Source organism: Protopterus annectens, chromosome 10.part0 (genome assembly GCF_019279795.1).
Source record: "Protopterus annectens isolate FY-2018-M chromosome 10.part0, PAN1.0, whole genome shotgun sequence".
Lineage (NCBI taxonomy): Eukaryota > Metazoa > Chordata > Ceratodontiformes > Protopteridae > Protopterus > Protopterus annectens.
The window spans coordinates 594,675,463-594,699,086 of NC_056744.1; the positions used below are offsets into that span (position 1 = coordinate 594,675,463).

The 23,624-nt window shown below is 46.3% G+C and overlaps 1 protein-coding gene and 1 non-coding gene across 3 annotated transcripts in view; one reads left to right on the top strand and one right to left on the bottom strand.

Annotated features, from left to right (window-relative positions):
- KDM4A (lysine demethylase 4A) overlaps window positions 1–23,624 on the bottom strand; it is a 2,334,711-nt gene that overhangs the window by 914,010 nt on the left and 1,397,077 nt on the right. The gene's annotated exons all lie outside the window — the stretch shown is intronic.
- TRNAK-CUU lies at window positions 13,961–14,033 on the top strand. Its single transcript has one exon. It is a non-coding gene; the product is annotated as a tRNA-Lys (tRNA).

Here is a 23,624-nt window from a genome sequence, read left to right on the forward strand (position 1 = left end):
TCTTGCAGACCCCCTCTGCCACGAGGGTGGCATCTTCCATTATTGCCCCCTCCTCTGCCCCTGGAGGGGGGTTCACCACGTATGTCCTGAAAGGCTCCTTGGGCTTTACGGAACCACATCTTTCCTCCCCTTTGACCCTTGGGGTAGGGTCTGGTAGGGGGTGGAAAAACTGACTCTGACAGCAGACAGAGTCTTTCCTTCCTGCTCACACCTGGTCAAAAGTCTTTCCTTCCTGCTCACACCTGGTCAAAGTTTCCTTAACTTTGGGCCCGAAAAGGGATGAGCCATCAAAAGGGGTGTTGACAAAGGATGACTTAAAGGGCTCCGCGAAGGAACATAAGCGCATCCAGGAGTGTCTCCTAAGAGCAATTCCTGTACCCACTGCTTTGCTCACTCCATCAGATGCATATGAAATGAGGTGCGGGACGAGTTTACTATGGAACTGAGGGTAGGAAGCTGGGAGGCAACTTTATCTGAAGCTCCTGCAGCTACTGTACCCTGAAGAGTATATAAGAGCTCTTTTAGGAGATCTCTTTGCAGTCTAGTAAAATGGGTGAGATAGTTCAGAGAATGCAGTGTAAAAGTCGCTGAACTGAAAGTGCGCTTCCCATATCTATCCATGATCCTAGAATCTCTGCTAGTAGGATGGATAGAGGAGGAAGTTTCCGAAACTTCCTTTTTGGTGGCTGCCGCCACCACCATGGCATCAACTGGCACTCCTTTAGTAAGAAAATATTTGTCCTGAGGGGCAGAAATAAATTTATTAGGCCTCCTAGGGACAGGCTCCATAGTGTCCGGAGACTCCCACGCCCTTCGTGAGACCAGCTGCATAAGCTCATCGAAGTGGGAAGACACCCAAGAGGTGGAGGGCTGAGACCCAAAAGCCTTTAGGAGAAAGTACAGTTTTGTACACTTACCATAAATGTAGATGTTCGAGTGTATTCACTGTTGCAGTCATCACATTTGGGCTATCTGCCTGCAGGTAGCCCTCAGCTGGCCTGAATACCAGAGTCTAAGGATTTCTGCATCGGATGCTGTTGCGTCTTCCATGACGTCAGGTCGTCAGGGGTATAAAACATGCAGCCGAAGCCATTACATCAGTTTTTCTTGCCCCAGATGTCAGGTGCCCCACAATAGGAAGCAATTACATGGTATGGAACACCCCCCAGCAAAAACCAAATACACATGATATAATATATACCAAACAAGGAGGGAAGGTAAAAGTCAAGAGATGTCAGGGGGCTGGAGGGAGGGTAACCAGGACTGCAACAGTGAATACACTCGAACATCTACATTTATGGTAAGTGTACACAACTGTACTATGTTTTTCGTGTTTTACTGTTGCAGTCATCACATTTGGGTTGATTTCCAAAGCTAAGGAAGGGTGGAGGTAGTTAAAGATCATTACGGCTAGCAATAAAGCCCTGTAAGACTGCTGTGGCAAATCCAGCTCTGGATATAGAAAAGATAGGCAGGTGGTAATGCTTGGTGAAGGTATGTACAGAGCTCCAGATTGCAGCTTCCAGGATGTCCCTGTAGGGACTCCTCTGAGAAATGCTGCAGAGGTAGATGCAGCAATGGTAGAATGTGTTCTTATCCCCTGTGGGACAGGTTTTCCATGGTGTTTGTAAGAGAAATGGATGCAATGTGCTATCCATTTGGAAATGGTTTGCTTTAAAATGGCCTTCCCCTCTGCCCCTGCAGCAAAGCTAACTAGCAGTTGGTCAGATTTTCTGAGATGCTTAGTCCTGTCCAAATAGAATCTAGGCTGTCTGTGCACGTTCAGAGAATGCAGTATCCTTCCCCCCTTTATTCTGAATATTCGGGAAAAAGTAGGCAAATGAATGGACTGGTTTAGAGCTATACTAGACACCACCTTGGGCAAAAAGGATGGATAAGTCCTGAGGAAACCCTGTTGGCATAGAAGATAATGAAGGGTTCCATTGCTATGAGGGCCTGCAGTTCAGACACTGTTCTAGCTGAAGTAATGGCTAGAAGTAAAGCTGCTTTCCAAGAAGGAATTTCAACTCTGCTGTAGCAGCTGGTTCAAAGGGGGGAGAGTGAGTTTTTCCAATATGAAGTTAAGGTCCCAGGCTGGAGTGGGAGCTCGCGGGGGGGGGGGGGGGCTAACATTGTTTGCCCCTCTAAGGAATTGTTTTAGCAGGGGATGAGAGAAGAGGGGTGGATCAGTATTATAATGTGCTGATATGGCAGAGGCATGAATCTTAATTGAAGAGAAAGATAGCCCCTTGTGGAGCATTTCTGTTAAATAATCTAGAATATGAGGTAAGCTGGGCACCGTTGTGCCCATCCCTTGAGCCTAGCTCCAGGAACAGTATCTTTTCCACTTTTCTGAATAGGATTTTGTAGTACTAGGCCTCCTTGCCTCAAGAATGACATCCAGCACCTGCTTACTGAGGGTTGCTGGGGGTGAGCTCAGGGAATTAGCCACGCTGCAAGGTTCAGGTTTGAAGCTAAGGGTGCAGAATCTGACCTGCCTGCTGGGACAGCAGGGAGGGGGTCTGAGGCAGGTGCCAAGGTTGCAGCACTGTCAGACTGCGCAAAAGGGGGTACCCAGTGCTGGTGTGGCCAGTCTGGTGCAATCAGTACTGTCCTTGGCTTGTCCTGTTTGATCTTTAGTAGACCCTTCAAGAGGAGAGGCAGGGGGAAAGGCATAAATTGAGAGGCTTTGCCAGGTAAAGGACAGGGCCATCCACTTTCCAAGCTTGACGGTGGGAAGTTCTGGTGCAGAATTTGTTCAATTGATAGTTCTGAGGTGAGGCAAACAGGTCTACCTCTGGTGTCCTCCATTTGTTCCTCAAGAGCTTGAATATTTTGGGTTCCAGTTGCCATTTGTGTGGGTCCATGAGATTTCTGCTTAAGTCGTCTGCCAATGAATTTAGTTTGCCTGGCAGGAATTGAGCTTGTAGGTTCACTTGGTAGCTCAAGGCTATGTTCCACAGAGCCATGGCTAGCCTGCAGAGTGCATAGGAACGGGTTCACCCCCTGGTGTTGTCTGTCTTTTCCAATAGATGTCATGGAAGAATAATAACATTAGAATACATACACAAGCTGAATGTACAGCTAACATTTCTTTTTGATTGATATGCAGGTGCATCTGTTTTGGATTCCATTTGCCCTGAATGCACTGCCCTGTCATGTGAGCCCCCCATGCATAGTCTGATGCTTCTGTTGTTAGGGTTTGGGTGGCAGGGGGTGGAGTGAAAGGGAGTCCCTTGTTGTGGTAGCAGGCCTCTGCCCACCAATGGATCTCTGCCCTTAGACAAGAAATGATAGGATTCATTGTTTCTAGGTCCTGAGAATGTTGACACCATAGACTTTTTAGATATCACTGAAGTTTCCGCATATGCAGTCTTGCATATGGAATTAACAGAATGCAAGAGGCCATGAACCACAGGGCTTGCAGGATTTTCCTTGCAGATAGCTGGGTTTTGTGGACAGTAGTTTGAAGTAGTCTATCAAATGAACTTGTTTCTCTGGAGTGAGGAATACCATCTGGGAAGTTGTGGTCAAGCTTGCTCCCAGGAATACAATCTGTTGACAGGGTAATAGGTGTGATTTCTTCTTGTTGATGGTGTACCCCACTGAAGTTAGAAGTCTCTTTACAAATGCCAGGTGTTGTATTAGCAAGTCCTGACTCTCTGCCTGAATCAGGCAATCGTCCAAGTATGGGTAAATCTAATATTTCTCTGCCTCCAAAATGCAATGGCTGGAGCTAGGCACTTTGTGAATACCCTGTGCGCAGTAGATAAGTCAAAGGGAAGTGCAGATAACTGATAGTGCATGGAACCTGCCCTAAAGCGTAGGTATTTTCTGCAGGATTCCCTTGCTGGGATGTGTAGGTAAGCTTCTCTTAAGTCTAGAGTTGCTAGTCAGGCATCCTTGGCTAGCATAGGAAGAAGCTGTTGAAGAGTTAGCATTTTGAGTTTTGGAAATACCAGAAAGGTGTTGAGAATAGGAAGGTCCAGGATAGGATGCCATGAGTTTTCTTTTCTGGGAACCAGGAACAGTCTTGAAAAAAAACCTTGTCCCCTTTGTTTTGCTGGGCAGGTTGAATAGCACTGAGGAGAGAGAGCACTTGCTTTTGGGCCTCCACCCACTGGTTTGGAGGAGGTCTGGCCATCCACTTGGGGTTGGGAGTGAGTGGAAGTGGAATCTGTTATCCTAGGGAAACTATGTTTAAAACCCATTTGTCCTGGGTAATGAGTTCCCAGTTTTTTGCATGCAGAGCAAGCTTTCCTCCTAAGGGAGCAAGTAGTTGAGGAAGGCTTGGTAGAGTTAAGGATAAGTCATTGTGCCATTTTTCCATAGGGGGTGGCTTACTACTCCCTGCTTTGGAAGTAGGGGTCCCCCACTGCTTAGATCTGTGCATAGCCTCAGACTGAAGTCTCAGTGGTCTGCTGCTCCTGGGTTTGGACTGAAAAGGCCTGGAAGGGTCTGTAAAAGACCAGTTATTTGAAGGTCAATGCCTACTGAATCTAGATGGCTGTACTTGTAAGAAATCTTTAACCATTTGCATACATTTAGCTTTTTCCTCCATCCTTTTAAGGACTACTACACTGCTTTATTGCCAAAAAGGTGCTCTTGGTCTAAGGGTGCATCCAGTAATTTAGCTTTAACATAACCTGGCAAGTTTTGTTCCTTAAGCCAAGCATGCCTTCTAATTACAGACCCAGTGACAGCAGCCCTGCAAGATGCTTCTAAAGCATTAAAACCACACTGCAAAGTATGTTTACCTACTTGGTCAGCAGAATGCATTAACTCTTGCAAATCTTTGTGTTCAACACAGTCAGGAATCAACATCATTTTCTGTTTAATTAATTCCATAATATAATGTTGACACTAACATATGAAACTGGCAATTTAAGGCCCTAATGGCCAAAGTAGCAGAAGTATATACCTTCTTAACCCATCTGTCTTAAAGCTTGAGAATCCCTATCAGAAGGGGTCGGATTTTTGGCAGTAGAAGCCTTTATGCCTTTTGGTCCTTGGGAAATGGTCTCTGGATCCGCAGTAGGATTCTTGAAAAGGAATTTGTGAGAGTCAGGTACTCTGTACTACCTGTCAGGTTTCCTGGGAGCTGGAGGCAGTGTGTCTGGGGTAAGGCTGGATTCCAAGAAAACATCATCTACAATCTCTAGAACAGGAGGGATAGCTAGGGGCCTGAGTTGAGGCAGGTTTAAAAATTCCCTAAGTCTCTTTTTGGACTGAGAATAGTTCTGGCTTTCCCAGCGGAAATGCGCCCTAAGGGTATGCAAGGTTTCACCAAAAGAAAAATCTTCTGGAGGGGAAGCAGAGGGAATGGAATCCTCTGCATCAGAATCCTCATAGGTAGATAAGGGTAAATCTTGGTAGTCAGAAGGAACATAGATATCAGATTCATGATCAGAAGAATCAGAAAGAAAATCAGTTCTAGGTCTCTTAGAGGGGGGAAGGCTGGCTTCCCCTAATTAATGTAATAAGGTCTTCAGCCATTCTAATCATTTGTTTTTGAGGCATATGGGCCTAAGAATGAGCTTTGGTCGTCTGTTTTCTAGACTTAGTGCGAGCTTTAGGCCTAAGGAATTCGGTATTCTTAACTTGAAACAAAGCCGTCGGTTTAACATGAAAATCGGTAGGCCTGAATACACCCTCAGAAGCCGGTGCCTGCACAGCGGCTCCGGACCCATCCATGGTAGACACATCCGCAGGTTCCATAGTCAAAGAAGCATCTCACGGCATACCGGACTCTGAACAGGTCTCAGTAGAGGCCTACGAATCTGTAGTAGCGGGTATCAGGGACTGCAAAAGCACCTCACTGAGTACCGGCAGACTAGCGACTAGCTTATCGGAAACGTTGTCTACAGTTTTGGACCTAAGCGGTCTGTCTCGGTCTTTATCCTTACGTTTTTCCAGTGGATTGGTAGTCAGATGGCTTACCGAAGCCATTTCGGAGTACGGAGATGAAGAACGAAAGTATTTAGCTACAAAAATAGCCAGACGACGAATAGTTCGGGCATTGAACAAGGCAAAAAACTGACAGCGAGGGACGTAGTGGTCTGGGCCTACAACAGGTGAGGCAGTAAGAATGAAAATCTCTATGAGGTATTTGCTTTCAACAGGCAAGACAATTGTTAATTTTTTCTGACATCGGTTAGAGCAAGAAAAAAAGATCCCCAATGGGGTACTTATCTTTTTTGAAGACTTCAGGTCTGAAATTCAAAAACGAAAATTTCAGGAGCTGGCCGACCGGCACTTGCGAACTGCTTCTGGCACCGCATGGCAAGAAAGACTGATGTAATGGCATCGGCTGCATGTTTTATACCCCTGACGACCTGATGTCATGGAAGAGGTGACGGCATCCGATGCAGAAATCTGAAAACTCTGGTATTCAGGCCAGCTGAGGGTTATCTGCAGGCAGATAACCCAAATATGATGACTGCAACAGTGAAACACGAAGAACATCCAACTTGTCTTCAGTAGGGGTTGTTGGACTGCCAGTCACCCCCTATGTCTAAAGATTTTCAATATCTCAGCAAAAGAGATCTCCTCAGAGGGGGACCATGGGGACGTTCCTGATTCATCCAAGTCAGTATCGAATGTGAGAGATTCCTGTGGGGAGTTGAAATGCTTCCTCTTACAGACTCTCTTCTTGGGAACCTCATCACTGGGAATTTCTGGTGATGTCTCGGAAGAGCAGGGACCACCCAATGGGGCTTCCAGAGGCTCTGTGTCTCTACGCTTAGCAAGGATCTGTGAAGCAGAAGCAGATACAGGTGCTTTTGGAGAGGAGGTAGCCGGATCTGAAGTCGAACATGTCTTAGGAGACATAACTCTCCTCATGGCTTAAAGGCACCTCTGCTCCGATGAGAAGGGACCAACGGATCCAAGGAAACCGTCGATATCCCCGGAAATGGGACAGTGGGCTCAGCCACAGGTAACAGCCAAGCTCATCCGAGCCGAAGCCCCGAGAGGCAGAGTCGGAACCGACAAGTCAGTCCAACTATCCTCCCCGGACCCGACCAGAGAGTGTCGGCTCCTAGATTCCTCGATCGGCACCGAGGAAGTCAGATAAACAGAGCCAAGGACACTGGAGCAGGCGTCGGCTCCGAAGGCTCAACGATCAAGTCAAACTCCTCTGGCTCTGAAGGACCGGTATGGCTCGGAAGAGGAAAAGTAGTAGATGGGTCTTCGGTTCCAAAGCCGTTTGGGTCTGAGCGGATAAAAATTTAGCAAAGGCTGGTGCCTGTAAAAGCTTCTGCACCACACGATCCACATTCAAATCAGAAAGGCTTATCGAAGACAGAGATGAGTGGATAGGAGGAGGTACAAATTGCAGGAGTGGAGACTTAGGCATTTTGGATACCGGTTCCAGAATCAGAGACTGGCTCCGAAAGGACAAGACAGTTGGCTCCGAGGGCTGTGGAACTTACGTCGAAGGTTTTTTAGATTTTTCTGTACCTCAGAAGAAGTAGAAGCCTTAGAAGACTGAGGATTTGCTAGATCTGTCCTGGTCACTCAAAGCTTCTTGAAAGGATGGTTTGACTAAACCTCTGTTAATTAACTTTCTCTCTGGAGAACCCTAGAAGGGAAAGAATGACAAATGGAGCAGCTTTCCTGAAGGTGCAATGCTCCCAAAAAAGAAGTTATGTACTCACCATAACTTTCCATCAGAGTAGTTATACTTCATTTTTCTGCAACCTGTGGGTATACGGATCCGTATCGGATCCGAGACGGCAACTTTTTTTCTAGCATCTGCTCCAAGCTCTGAGCTCCTCCCCTTACCCATAATGCCCTACCATCTCCTATCTTCCCCTCAGATCGAGTTTGCTGCAACTAACAATATATATGCAACTCAACCCAATGAACCAAACCTGAAAACAGGATAAGGTCTGGGGGACGGAGGAAGGGAATGTTGCAGAAAAATGAAGTATAACTACTCAGATGGAATGTTATGGTGAGTACATAACTTCTTTATCTGACGTAGTTAACTTCATTTTATCTGCAACCTGTGGGACAGAGTCCCCAGCTACTCTGTTCCTGGGAGGCCCTTATGGAAGGATATTCCTGAGCACCGCAGAGCCAAAGGATGCTCTACCCCTCGAAATCAGATCCAATTTGTAATGGGAAATGAAGGTATGTGAATTGGCCCATGTCGCTGCTGCACAAATATCATTCAAAGGTACCCTGGACCAAAAAGCAGCAGAAGTCGCCATTGACCTGGTAATGTGAGTCTTAACTATACCAGGAGGAGATAAACCTTTTGCTTTGTAGGCATGTGAAATGCAAAGAGTGATCCATCTGACTAAAGAAACTTTAGAAATAGCTTTTCCCATAAATGCTTTGGAAAAGGAAACAAACAATTGGTCAGTCTTGCGGAAAGACTTTGTTCTATGAAGATAAAAACGAAGTTGTCTATGAACATCTAACAAATGGAGTTTGTATTCACCTTTATTTTGGAAGTTGGGAAAGAAAACGGGCAGATTAATGGACTGGTTTATGTTTGCTTCAAATGCCACTTTAGGTAAGAAGGAAGGGTTAGTACGGAGGGAGACCCTATCCTTATGGAAGACCAAATACGGAGGCACGGCAGACAGAACTTGAAGCTCAGAAACTTCCTAGCCGATGTGATGGCGACTAGGAAAGCTGTCTTCCAGGACAAAAATTTTAAGTCCACCGAAGCTGCAGGTTCGAAAGGAGGGGCCACCAATGCCTGTAAAACAAAAGTAAGGTCCCAAGGAGGTACAGAATCCTTGACAGGGGGCCGTAACAGAAAAGTACCTTTAAGAAAAGCCTTACACAGCCTAGAGGAGGCTAAGGGTATGTTGTCTTCACCAACGTGAAAACTGGAAATGGCTGCCAATTGTACTTTCACTGTGGAGGAACTAGCTCCTTGCTGAAAAATACCCGACAGGAAGTCTAACACCACTGGAACAGCGGCTGTAAAGGGATCTATTTTTCACTGTGAGGCCCAAATGGAAAAGCGCTTCCATTTACTGCAATAAAGTTTCCCAGTGGAGTCTTTAAGAGAGGCCACCAGAATAGATTTTACCTGGGATGAAAGACCAGGAGTCCTGGCAATTAATGGAACTGGAGCAACCAAGCTGTTAGCTTGAGGCTGCCCAGATTGGGCAGACGTGTCCCCGATGGATGGGAAATTAGATCTGGGCAGGGATCCAGAACCCACGGGGGAGCTAAGAGATGAGACCAAAGGAATGGGAACCAAACCTGACGAGGCCACATTGCACTGTAGTCGGCAAGCTTTCTGAAGAAACCTTGGAATGAAAAGTAAAGGTGGATAAGCATACAGAAGCCCGGGGGGGGCCAAACATGGACTAGAGCGTCTCTGGGGACTTCCCCTGGTGAGGGAATCAGAGCAAAGAATTTGCTGCATTTCACGTTGGAAGGAGATGTGAAGAGATCACAGCAAGGCTGACCCCATGCAAGGAAAATCTCCTCCGCTACTGACTGTTTCAGAGACCACTCATAAGGCATCAGAATGGCCCGGCTCAATCTGTCCGCTAAAATGTTGGAGCGCCCCGGGATGTGTGTTACTCTCTGAAACCGACCGGTGGAAATCGCCCATTACCACACTCTCATGGCCTCGCGACATAGAGGATAGGATCTGGTTCCCCACTGCTTCTTGATATACCAGATGACCGACATGTTGTCTGACTGAACTGCATTCAATCCAAGAGGGAGGACTGTGTGAAAGGCTTCCAACGCTAAAAGCACTGCCCACATCTCTAGAAGATTTATGTGCATATTGGTCTCTGTCTGGGACCACGTGCCTTGGACTGTCCTTCCCAAACAGTGTCCCCCCACTCGAGTTGGGAGGCATCCGTGGTCACTGTGGTTTGGACTGGGGGAAACGCAAATGGGCATCCTTTTGATATCTCCAGTGAAGTTAACCACCAAAGAAGAGATGTCCTGCAGACGTGACTGATCTTGATCAGAAATTCCGTGGGTAGGTCTAGCCAAGACCACTGAACAGCCAGAGTCTATTGAAGAACCCTCATGTGAAGGTGCACATAAGGGAGACTAGATATGGTGGCAGCCATGGAGCCCAGATCTCGGAGAACCTTGCTCGCCTTTGAAGACTTGGAGTTCGCTATCTGAGTTATGTGGCACCTGAGATGTAGAATCCTGTCTGGAGTTAGGAATACCTTCATCTGCAAAGTGTCTAACTGTGCCCCAATGAAGTCTAGAATTTGTACTGGTTTCAAATGGGATTTGTGAACACTGACTGTAATTCCCAGTAGGTCTGCTAACCAAATGAAATAATCTCGGGCCAGACACAAGTGATGCTTGTTGTGCGCAGCGAAGAGCCAGTCGTCCAGGTATGGAAACACCTGAATACCCTGAAGCCTCGGGTGAGCCACTACAACTGCCATTACCTTGGTGAACACCCTGGGGGCTGTGGTCAGACCAAAGTGTAGGGCTCTAAACTGAAAATGACTGGCTCCCAGCAGGAAACGCAGAAACCTCCTGGAGCTTCTGTGTATTTTGATGTGGAAGTAAGTATCCTGAAGGTCTAACGAGCACATCCAGTCTGACTCTCGGAGATAAGGTAGAATGGACTGTAGAGTGACCATCCGGAATTTCTGTTTGGCTACCGACAGGATTAATGTTGACAGGTCTAGAATAGGCCTGAGGTCCCTCATCTTTTTTGGCACCAAAAAGAACCTTGAGTAGACTCCTAATCTGGACTGATTGGGGGGGTGGGGCTTTTCGATGGCTCGTTTGAGAAGCAGCTTTGAAACCTCTAGAGCTGCGGCCTCCCTGTGAGTGAGTGGAACATCCGGGTGGTGTTTTGTAATATTTGGAGGGGCAACGAAAGGAATAGAGTAACCTCTGGATATTATCTGAAGAACCCAGCGATCTGTCGTAATGGACTCCCATGCCGCTGGGTGTAAGGACAATCGTCCCCCGACTGCCTCCAGAGTAGGACAGTTGGGCAACCCCTCAGGGCTGCTGACCGGGTCTATCAGAGAAGGGTTCCCTAGACCCGAAATTCCTGGGATCCCCTCTACCTCTGGGTTGGTGTCGATCCTGTCCCCCTCTGCCTCTAGGGGAACAACTGTCCTGAGAATCCCGGGAAAACTGAGATTTTCGGAACCACATCTTCTTCTGCCCTCTTTGATTCCTAGAGAAGGACCGCTGAGGGTTAGAGAAGCGGACTCTGACGGCAGACAAAGTCTTCCCGTCCTTTTCGCTCTGGACAAGTGTTTCATGTACCGTCTTCCCAAAGAGGGAAGAACCGTCTTAGGGAGCGTTGATAAACGACGCCTTGAAAGGGTCCACGAACTGACACAATCTGAGCCAGGCATGACGCATCATGGCTATGCCTGTCCCAGCTGCCCTAGCTGCTCCTTCCGTGGCATGGGAAAGTAGCCGCATAGATGTGTTTGAGACTGACTTCAGAGTAGACATTTTTGCCGAGAACAGCTGTCTGTCTTGTGGCGATAAAGACTCTGGGGGCGACTCAGCGAATTCTGAAGCAAGGTCTCGCTGAAGCCTAATCACATGTGCCAAATAATTCAGCGCACAGATTGAAAAAGTTGCTGAGGGGTGTACGCACTTCCCAAACCTATCCACTGACCTGGACTCCTTGTCTGGAGGGTGGACTAAGGAACTCTCCTGTGCTAGTTCCTTCTTTGCGGCCGCTGCGACCAACATAGCATCAACTGGGGCTCCTTTCGACCAGGGTTGTCTATCAGAAGGGGGAGATAAAACCTTGGGTCAGGGCGTTTGGTGATGGGCTCTACGGAGTTGGGATCCTTCCATGCCCTTGTGGTGATGAGGTCCAAGGGGTCTTGCTGGTGGGGACATCCAGGAAGTAGATGGGCCCGTGCCAAAGGCCTCCAGGAACACTGACTCATCCCCAGAAGGTTTTGGGGCTGACCAACCTCTCCTTTGGCGGAGGATCTCCATAATTTCTCCGAAGGAGACATCTTCGGGAGGTGACTTGGGGGAACCTTTTCCTTCATCTAAGTCAGTGTCAGTAGTGAGGGAATCGGAGGAGTCCAAGTGCCTCCTTTTGTACTTGCTCTTACGGTGACCCTCTTCAGTGGGACTTTCAGAAGGGGATCTGTGAGCCGCAGGGGTCTCCTCGGGGAAAATGTCTTGAGGATCCTCTGGACGGGCTGTCCCGGAGACAGGATGAAGGGAGTCATTGTTAAATCCAGGGGGGCCTGGGTGGTATCCGAAGGGATGGGCTGGGGTCTGAATCCCTGGGAGAGAGAACCCTCTCCACCACTTCGAAGGCCAAGGGAGAAGTCCTCCCCGGATCCCATGCTGGGACCGGAGCCTGAGGTCCAAGGGAATGGATCGGGTCCAAAAGGGTCGGAGCTGAAGAATTAATTCCCTGGGTCCGACTCCCTGTCCGCGGCTCCGAGAGTCACTCGGATCCGAACAAGTCAGATCTGAGGAACTCAAGGTAACAGTCGGAGTCGAGGTTGGAGGAACAGTCGGCGCGGAGCTACCAGCTCCGAAAAACCTCGGATCCAAGAACCCCGAAGCCGAAGCACAGATCGGGGAAGGAGAGATGGGGCGGAAAAGAGGCATGGAGGTCACCCCTCCAGAGGGAATGGGACCTGGCAAGACTCCCATCTGAATTTGGGTCTGAATAAATCTCCGCATCATCCTGTCCATATCCATGTCCGATAGGCTCCGAGTTGACCTTGAAGAGGCCACTGACTCGGATCTGGCTGGTCTGCTCAGTGGGGTGGAGGGCCTCGGGTCTGCATGTTCCAATGGCTCCGGAGAGAAACGAGGAGACCGGAGCCAAGGAGAAACAGGCCTTATGGTCTTAGATGGGGGGCTGAGAAAGAGCTCCCTCTCTGGGGATCTCTTACGATACCTGTCCTTCTTTTTCTCCCTTTCTTCTCTGCGCCTTTCTTTTTCCTTCTCTTTTTCTTTTTCCTTATCTTTGTCAGACTCGCTGACTGAAGATCTGTCCTTCGAAGACCCATCACCAGATGGAGAGGGAGGTTGAGTCCCTGTCTGGGGTGGTACACTAGCGACAGAGGCAGATTCCAACATGGCAACAGGGAGAAGGCTTTTGCTAACTAGCTTGGCCTTACGATCCCCAAGGGCCCTAGGGTTGAAACCTGAACAGACAGCACATTGAGTGGATAAATGTGCCACTCCTAAGCATATCACACACAGAGTGTGACCATCGGCAGGGGAAAGCTTATGGCCACACTCTGTACATTTTTTGAACACAGGCTTTGGCTGGTCAACCGTAGTCCTGCACTCCAAGGTATAAGCACTACCTTTCCAAAAACCACACACACACAGGTAGGGGAAGGGCAGGCCTAACTACTACACTATACAAAAAACTTTTTTTTTTTTTTTTTTTTTTTATACTAACGACCAAACAAGATACTACAGAAGAGGAGGAAGGGGAATCCTAGTCAAGCACACCTAGATATCAGCAAAAAATTTCTACTTACTATCCCTGAGCTCAGAGCAAAGGAGACCACGATGCACACTACTGGGGGGAAGATAGGAGATGATAGGGCGTTATGGGCAAGGGGAGGAGCTCGGAGCAGATGCTAGAAAAAAGTTGCCGGCTCGGATTCGATACGGATTCGTATACCCACAGGTTGCAGATAAAATGAAGTTAACTACTTCAGATAAGTAAACACAATTCACACGACTGTCAGTGATGGACATTTTTTGTCCACATTTAGGACATTTTTTAAACCATGATTTAGGGTGTTTATCTTGATCCTGGTCAGCCATACTGGAACATCAAGAGGGTACTGTAATGAACTAGACTCACCCAAAAAAGTATCAAATAAGCCCTTTTAAAACTATAGGCTAATAAGCACACACACACTCTCTATACTACTTATCTAAACCTCTAAAGACTAAATATCTAAATATTCAAAGCTGTGACAGAAAAATTCACTATTCAAAGGGACACAACTACTATACAAACTACTTTTAGATAGCCTGGCTAGCTCAGTCGGTAGAGCATGAGGCTCTTAATCTCAGGGTCGTGGGTTCAAGCCCCACATTGGGCGGTTGTATTTTCTGTTTAGGCCCTTGGGCCGATAGCCTAGTACCTACCTATGAACCTATAAGTCAGGAAATACACCCTGGGGATCACTTCTGTGGCGCAGCTCGACAGGGTCACAGGAAATAAACTTTCTTGGGTTGGCATAAGCCAGGGCACTTTGTTTAATAGGCTTACTTAGGCCCTTGGGCCGATAGCCTAGTACCTACCTATGAACCTACTCAAACTACAGTAATAATTTAACAAGGCCTAAAATAAAACAAGGCCAAGAGAGCTAACTATTAGTTAAGAAAAAAGGCACACCAAGGAAAGGGAAACTACACAATAAGCTATAAGAGCTAAGCTAAGTCTAAAGAGAAATACATGAAAAATATATATATTTTTTTTAAGTATTACAATAAATTTGAAGAAAACAGTTTTGTACTGGCCCAAGCTATATGAGGAACCTCCAATCTATTGCAGCGGCAAACTAGATCTGAGGTAACTCTAGGTGCATCATGGGATAGGGACTTGGCCTCGAGCTATCTGAAGACCTCCAGCTTTGTAGTAGGCCGACTTGGAGCCGAACCCTTCTGTAAGAATGAATGGCGAGATAGAACAACTTCACATGTATGGTCTTTCCACTTCCCATTACCACTGATATGACTATTAGAGATACTCTTCAGAACAAGTGAAAAATAATTTTCGGAGAACATCGGATTTTCACCTTCAAGAGTGAATTCTATTAGATCCATTTTAGAACAAAATTTTTCTAAAAAAAAAAAAAACTGGGGAAGGTACTTTTGGGATGCTTAAATGCGGCAAAAGCAAGCAATGCAGCTTTATCTAAAACACGGCGAGTATTTTCATTAGTCATTTAAAATTGAGCATTTGTGCACATCAAAGGTACCACTGTGACTCGAGGGGGATTGTTTACTTGGCTCACTGTGATTCATATGCCTGCTTTTATGTTGGAAGGTCCATCAGGAAGCAGTCTCTCAGAATTTAAGAACATTCGTTAGCAATTAGAAAAGGGGGCACTAGCAATGTCCTGGCGAGACACGCTTTGCAGTGTGAAGATTATAAGCAACTCCAGTTCTTTGTGCTACACTGTTAATATTAGTGACTATTCTGGCAATTATAATGTGCGTTTAGAATACCGACAGTCAGTGTGGAAGATCAGACTACATTCTGATAAACTTCCTGGTTTAAATGAAACTGTCAACATAAAATGCTTTTTACTACCACAAAGAATATTAATTTAACTGTGGATAGTTGTCAGTGTAAGGCTTGCATTCACTATTTTGATTTATACTGACATGTTACTTTAAAGATTAATTTAAGGTGGGGCAAAGGGGAATGGATGTTTTAACCATGTGATTTGTTTAGCACTGTTTTTAAACCCGATAGTTGCTGCATGTTAATCTGAAAACATTCTTGGCATATGCATAAAGAACAAAAGCGCTCATTTTACGAAAAGGTCATAGTGATTCCGTAAGTTTGCTTAGTAGAATGTGTTTTTAGTTTTTTGTACATCTTCTGTCTGGAAATTCTGGGCTTCTTGCATAACAGTAACAATTACATAACTTCTTCCTTACTCTCAACAGTCCACTCTATCGTCTTTATGGCTCTTTTTTGGCCTATCAGTTTTTTGTGATTTTTTGTGGACTGCTACTTCCTTCTGCAGCGGGGGCCATCCTCCCCTGGGTCTGGCCTGGCTCCACTCTAGGAATGTTTCCATGTTTTGAGGATTCTACACTGTCATTTTTTTTAGTCCTGGCAACAGTGCGCATACCATGATTGGCACTTTTTTTGTGTGCACCCATCTTTTTTTATTTTTTAACCTACGTCTGTCCATGATGTATGCCATATAAAATACAGTCTATATATCAGTGTTGTATTGGTGAGATTTTGTAAAAAACATGGTCCACCTCATGAAGGTACTCACCAAGACTCAAGAATTAATTCCGTTCCAGCAATACTACTCTCCTTTGCTTGCGCAGTTCTCTCTCCATTTGGACTTAGCCCCATAAATCTCTTGTGATGCTTGCCCAGGTGTCTAGTTGCAAGGAGAACAGAGCCCCGAGTGCCTCCAGAATTGGACAGTCAGGCAGCACTGATGGGGCCTGTCTGAAAAAGAATCTTTAAAGCCCTGGTTCTGCAGGCTACCTCTGTTTCTAGGGTGATTTCTACCATTAAAATCCCCCCCCACCTCTGAAGGAATTTTCCCCACGTGAATCACAGAAAGGTCCCAGAGATTCACAGAACCACATTTTCTTACCACCTCACCTCTCTGGCTCCTAGAGAAAATCCATTGAGGCATACGAAACAATCTCCACAGCAGACAGGATCTTTCCTTCTTGTTCCTCGCAGGTAAGCATATATTTTACTGATGGCCCAAACAAGAAAGTGCCATCAAATGAGGCATAACAAAGGACTTCTTAAAGGGCTCCGCATAGTTGCATAGCCGCAACCACGAGTGTCTCCTTATGGCGTTGCCTAAACCAGCTGCTCGTGAAGTCCCTTCAGCTGTGTGAGAGATTAACCTCATCTAAGTGTTTGAAACAGATAAAAGAGTGGCCAGTTGAGAGAAGTCCTTTTGAAATCCTCAACAGACATGGACTCGGAGAGTATTTGATAGTTCTTTAGTCAAATCTCTCCGAAGCTGAGTAAAGTGCGCCAGACAATTAAGCGATCTCAGAGCAAATGTAACTGAGTGAACACTCATTTTCCAGAACTGTCCATCCCTCTGGACTCCCTATTAGGTGGATGGACAGAAGAGCTCTGTTTTACTAGCTGTTTCTTAGCGGCTGCTGCCACTACCATAGCATCAACTGGCACGCCTTTGCTCCAGTGGTGTCTGTCTGCAGGTGGGAACAAAAGCTTGTCAGGCTGCTTGGGGATGGGCTCGACAGTATCTCTCTCTTTCAATGCCAGTCAGGAAACCAGATCAATAAGTTCATCTACTGGGGGGCTTACCCAAGACAGACAGGCAAGAACCAAAAGTGTCCAACACCACCAATTCTTTGGGAGAAGTAGTTTGGGAAGACCAACCACCTTTCTGCTTCAGGATCTCTAGAACATCTCCAAAGGAGATGTCATTCGGTGGTGATCTGGGGGATCCCTCTCCATCAAAATTGATGTATTCTCTGAGAGACTCCAAGGGGAAATCTATCCATCTTCTCTTACATGTCCTCTTCCGGGGCACCTCTTCCATGGGATGTTCTGGAGAGATGTTGGAAGAGAGGGAAAGTTCCTCCACTGGAACTTGCTGTCCTTGTGGAATAGGTCCGACCAACTCAGAGCACGGAACCGATGAGAATAAAGGAGTAGGATATGAAAAGTACAGTTGTGTTCACTGCAGCAGTCATCACCTGTGGGTTATCCATGTTGTGGTAGCCCTCGGTCGGCCCGAAAACCAGAGTCAATGTTTTTCTGCGTCGGCTGCTGTCGTGTGCTGTGTGCTGGCTGATGTCAGATCGTCAGTGATATAAAAGAAGGCTGCCGACGTAATTACATCAGTTTTTCTTGCCCTAACCAGTCAGAGGACCAAGTAATTATGGTAATGTGGTCCTAGTGGCTAAAAGCCACCGTTAGAAAAGTACAGTTTTGTACCTACCATAAATGTAGATGTTCGAAGATCCACATTGCTGCAGTCCTTACTTATGGGTAGTCCGCTGTCCTCGGTCGGCCCGAATACCAAAGTATTAGGCTGACGTCGGTCATGGGCGCTCAGAACTGACATCAGAGCGTCAGGGTATAAAAGCGCATGACCGACGTCATATCCTCAGTCTTTTCTTGCCCCAGATGTCAGAAGGCCCTAAAAAGAAAGGCCACAGCCCAAAAACAGGATACCTCCCAAAAACATGCCCAACAACAACCATCACCCAAACCATAGTACCATGCCAAACTACAGAGGGGAAGGAGGGAGGGTAAATTGGACTGCAGCAATGTGGATCTTCGAACATCTACATTTATGGTAGGTACAAAACTGTACTATGTTCTTCATCTCACATTGCTGCAGTCCTTACTTATGGGTAGAATCCCAAAGCAGAGGTAAAGGGAGGATGGCAAAATCACAAAGCATTAGGGGCTGCTAAAATGCCCTGTAAAATAGCAGAGGCAAATCCAGCCCTAGACTTAGAATAAAGAGGAAGGTGGTAATGCTTGGAAAAAGTATGTACTGAACTCCAAGTGGCTGCTTCCAAAATATCTTTTGTAGCTACCCCCCTTAGAAAGGCAGTAGAAGTGGCAGTAGCTCTAGTGGAATGAGGTCTGATTCCAGCCGGAACCTCCTTACCATGATGGGAATAACAGAAAGAAATACAAAACCCAATCCATTTAGAAATAGTTTGTTTTGAAACAGGTTTCCCCTGAGAACCCAAAGCAAAAGAAACAAACAACTGCTGAGACTGCCTGAACCCCTTGGTTCTGTTCAAATAATAACGTAACTGTCTGTGAATATCCAAAGTATGCAAAATCTTCTCCCCTTTATTCTGGGGGTTTGCATAAAAAGTAGGCAAATGAATAGTTTGGTTCAAGGCCACACTAGAAACCACTTTAGGCATAAAGGAAGGATTAGTACGCAAAGATACCCTATCCTTATGAAAAATCAGGAAAGGTTCCACTGCCATAAGGGCCTGTAATTCAGAAACCCTTCTTGCAGAGGTAATGGCCAACAAAAAAGCAGTCTTCCATGATAAATACTTTAACTCGGCAGTAGCTGCAGGCTCAAAAGATTGTAGAGTAAGCTTTTCCAACACAAAATTGAGATCCCAAGCAGGAGTAGGAGCTCTACGTGGGGTCTTATGTTCTTTGCCCCTCTAAGAAATTGCTTAAACAACGGATGGGAAAACAAAAGAGGGTCACAGTCATAGTGAGCAGAAATGGCTGCAGCATGAACCTTTATCGAGGAGAAAGACAAACCCTTGTCCAATAACTCAGTAAGATATTGAAGAGAAACACTTAAATCAGGCTTGGAAACATCAAAGTCCTTCGCTCTGCTCCAAAGAAAAAATCTCCTCCATTTATCTGCATAAACTTTCCTTGTACTAGGCCTTCTGGCCTCCAAAATAACATTCAAAACTTGCTGTGGAAGCTGAGACCCTCCAGGGTCTAGAACAGAATATGCCAGGCTGTGAGATGCAGAGACTGAATCTTGACATTGAGGAAGTGATTGCCCTCCTGAGACAAAAAGATGCGGAATCAAAGGCAGAGGCCATGGAGGCTCCTACTAAACTCCTCAGTAGTGGATACCAGTGCTGTCGAGGCCAATCCGCGCTACCAGAATCATGGATGGCTGGTCTATTCTGGCCTTCAGGAGTACCTTGGGAATGAGAGGCAGAGGTGGAAAGGCATAGACATGAAGATTGCTCCAACTGAATGATAGAGCATCCACCTTCCAAGCTGTGGGATGAAACATTTTTGTGCAAAACTTTGGCAACTGGTAATTTAGTGGAGAAGCGAACAGATCTATGTCTGGAGTCCCCATAACACTGTCAACTTTTGAAACACATGAGGATCCAGTTTCCACTCGTGAGGATCCACAATTTGTCTGCTCAACACATCTGCTAAGGAGTTCTGTGCTCCTGGTAGAAACCTTGCCTGAAGATTGAGTTGTAAACTGAGAGCAGTCTCCCACAAAATCATCGCTTGCCTGCAAAGAGGGTACGAATGGGTTCCCCTTGCTTGTTGATGTACCACATGACAGTAGTGTTGTCTGTTTGAATCAACACCTGTCCTGGGTGAAGTAAATCCCTGAAAGCCATCAATGCAAATTGAACTGCTAACATCTCCTTCAAGTTGATATGCAAATGTTGAAGTCTGACAGGCCACGTGTCTTGCACCCATTTTCCATTGAGGTGTGCTCCCCAAGCCTTGTCCGAGGCATCTGTCGTTAAAATCTGACTCGCCTCTGGTCGGGTCACAGAGAGTCCCTTGTTTAGGTGACATTCCTGAGCCCACCACAAAAATTCCTTCTGAATGCAAGGTATTATTGGAATGACAGTGTCTAGATCTTGGCAGTGTTGTGTCCATACATTTTTGAGATACCATTGAAGCTTCCTCATATGCAGTTTGGCATTGGGAAGCACCAGAATACAAGATGCCATGAACCCCAAGGCTTGAAGGACTGTCCTTGCAGTCAGCCTGGACTGTAGAGAAATTTGATGGAAATAAAGAGAAAGGCTTCTTTGTTTGTCCGGGGTCAAAAAGGCCATCTGGGAAGCTGTATTCAGTCTCACACCCAGAAAGCACATGTCCTGAGAGGGTACTAGACTGGACTTTGTTTCGTTCACAGAATACCCTAGGCATCTTAACACTACCATCACATACTGTAGATGATGAAGAAGTTCGTCCTTGTGTTGTGCAATAATCAGGCAATCGTCCAAATAAGGATAAATCTGTATTCCTCTTAACCTGAAAAAGGCTATCACTGGAGCCAGAACCTTTGTGAACACTCTGGGCAGTAGATAAGCCAAAGGGCAATGCAGAGAACTGATAATGTAAATTTCCAGCCCGAAAATGCAGGTACCTCCTGCAACTGGGCCTGATAGGAACATGAAGATAAGCCTCTTTGAGATCCAGAGTTACCATCCAGTGATCTTTTCCCAACAGAGGTAAAAGCTGTTGTAACGTCAACATTTTGAACTTTGGAATGTCCAGATAAGTGTTGAGGATAGATAAATCCAAAATTGGTCTCCACGTGTTCCCTTTCTTTGGTACTAGAAACAGGCGAGAATAAAATCCTAGTCCCACTTCTGACAGAGGAACTGGCTGTATAGCTCCTATTTGAAGAAGCAAAGAAATCTGCTTGTGAGCCTCTATCCTTTGCAGAGGAGGAACGTCTGGCATGCCTTTGAAAGGAGGCAATGTATGGAAATAAAACTTGTAACCTCGGTTTATAATGTCCAATACCCATTTGTCCTGGGTGACTAAAAGCCAGTTTTGCTTGAAGAGTGCTAACTTTCCTCCCAAAGGAGCTGCCAGGCAAGAAGAATCTGGCAGCTGAAAATGCAGGTCATTGGGCCTGTTTACGAAAGGACTGGCCCCTGCCCTAACCTGCAGATTGTGCAGGCGAACTCCAAGTTCTAGGCCTGAATGTACTGTGAGCTCTGCCCCTGCCACGTCTAGATCTACCCCTAGATTGAGAATCAGAAGAAGGGTAGGTCCACCCCTTAGTAGGCCAATTTCTACTAAACTTTGGAGGTTGCACCTGCAAAAAATCTTTAACAGTCTGCATAGACTTAGCCTTGTCTTCCATTTTCTTCAAAACCGACTCCACAGGGGACCAAACAAAACTTCAGACTGTAAAGGGCATCCAGAATTCTAGTTTTAACATGCTCGGACAAATTCTGATCCTTAAGCCAGGCGTGCCTGCGAAGAACTGAACCAGTGGCAGCCACCCTAGAAGAGGCCTGCACAGCATCAAAACCACACTGCAAAGAATGCTTACCCACCTGTTCAGAGACATGTACTAAATCCTGCAATTCTTTACACTCTATGCCCTCTGCCAAAGCATCCACTTTAGATTTTAGCTGAGAAAGGAGGAAATTCTGATACTTCAACATATGAAACTGGCAATTTAAAGCCCTCATTGCTAAAGTAGAAGAGGTATACACCTTCTTACCCCATCTATCCAAAGCTCTAGCTTCCTTATCTAGAGGAACCGGATTCTTTACAACAGAGGCTCTAACACCCTTAGGCCCCTGACTAATAGTTTCTGGGTCCGCCCTAGGACTCTTATACAGATATTTATGAGCCTCAGGCACCCTGTAATATCTGTCCGGTTTAACTGGCAGGAGGCAAAGAATCTGGATTAAGGGAAGCCTCCGAGAAAACATCTTGAACAACATCCAAAACAGGAGGTATAGCCAAGGGTCTATGCTGTGGTAAAACAAGAATTCCCTAAGCCTCTTCCTTGAATCAGAGAAATCCTGTCCTTCCCACTTAAAATGCTCCCTCATGGAATGCAGAGTTTCTGAAAATGAAAAATCCTCTGGAGGAGAAGCAGAAGGAGTGGGATCCTCTGCATCAGAATCCGAATAAGGAGGAAAATCTAGAATATCTTCAGCAGAAGACTCTGAGTCATCTGAGGCCTGATCCAAACTTTCCAACTCTGGCTCCACCCTGGGCCTCTTATCAGGAGGGGGCATAGAACCTCTAATTAAAGTAATCAAATCTTCTGCCATTTTAAGCATGTGCTTTTTAGGCACAGACCCTGAAGTACCTGGAGGGACACCAGAGGAAGGCAAAACAGACCTGCCCTTAGAAGAAGCCTTAGGAATAGAAGCAGAAGGCCTAACCCCCCTAGGCATAGAAGGGAGAACAGTAACTTGAGAGGCCCCTTCAGCCTGACCTGACTCCTGGGAGGCCACATCCTGCAAAATCAAAGTTTCCCCTGAGACTCAACAGAAACTTCAGCCGGATCCCCTGCTCTACTGTAGCTTCTGCAGGACCGGCGTCCGAAACGGACGAATCAACCTGTCTAGGTTTCAAGGATTTGTCTTTGCGCTTCTTCGTGGAAGCGGGCGTCGGAGGATCCGACAGCATATTATAATTACACCGCTTACCAAAGACTAACCTAGCACAATCTAACCTTTTTATAGTGCGCTTATTAAACCTAGCACAAAACCGACACCCGACTACGCCGAGCCGTCCCAAACAAGGAATGCAAAGAGAGTGATAATCCCTATGCGGTATCTGTTTCCCACAAGAAATACAATTATTCACTTTTTCTGACATCCGGAATTAACTGAGGCAAGAAAAAGCAAAAATATTCCCCAACGGGGTACTTAGCCCAACTTGGTTTCGGTCTGAAACTCAGAATTCGAAAATTTTAGAACGCCGAACGGCACTCGCAACGCTGCTTCTGCATCAGACCATGCGGCAAAAAAGACTGAGGATATGACGTCGGTCATGCGCTTTTATACCCTGACGCTCTGATGTCAGTTCTGAGCGCCCATGACCGACGTCAGCCTAATACTTTGGTATTCGGGCCGACCGAGGACAGCGGACTCCCATAAGTAAGGACTGCAGCAATGTGAGATGAAGAACATCTTATGTCTCCCTAAAGAAAGAAGATATAAGGGGGAAGGAGAGTGGGAAACCAGGACTGCAACAGTGAACACACTCAAACATCTACATTTATGGTAAGTGTACACAACTGTACTATGTTTTTCATGTTTTACTGTTGCAGTCATCACCTGTGGAAGGATTCCCAAAGATGAGGAGAGGGGTGGTAGGATTAGTAAGAGACCCAGGCATGGGTCAGCATGCCCTGCAGAACTGCAGAGGCAAACCCTGCCCTAGCCTTAGAAAACAGAGATAGGTGGTAATGCTTGGTAAAGGTATGGATAGAAGTCCAGGTGGCAGCTTCCAGGATATCCCTGGTGGGAACTCCTCTGAGGAATGCTGTGGAAGTGGTGGCTGCCCTAGAGGAATGGGTTCGAATAGACCTGGGGGGGGGGGGGTTCCCATGTAAACTGTAGCAGGAATGGATACAGTATGATATCCATTTGGAAATTGTCTGTTTGGAAATTGGCTTTCCCTCTGCCCTAGGGCAAGTCTGTTTTCCTGAAAGGTTTAGTACGGTCCAGATAGTATCTGAGCTGCATGTGCA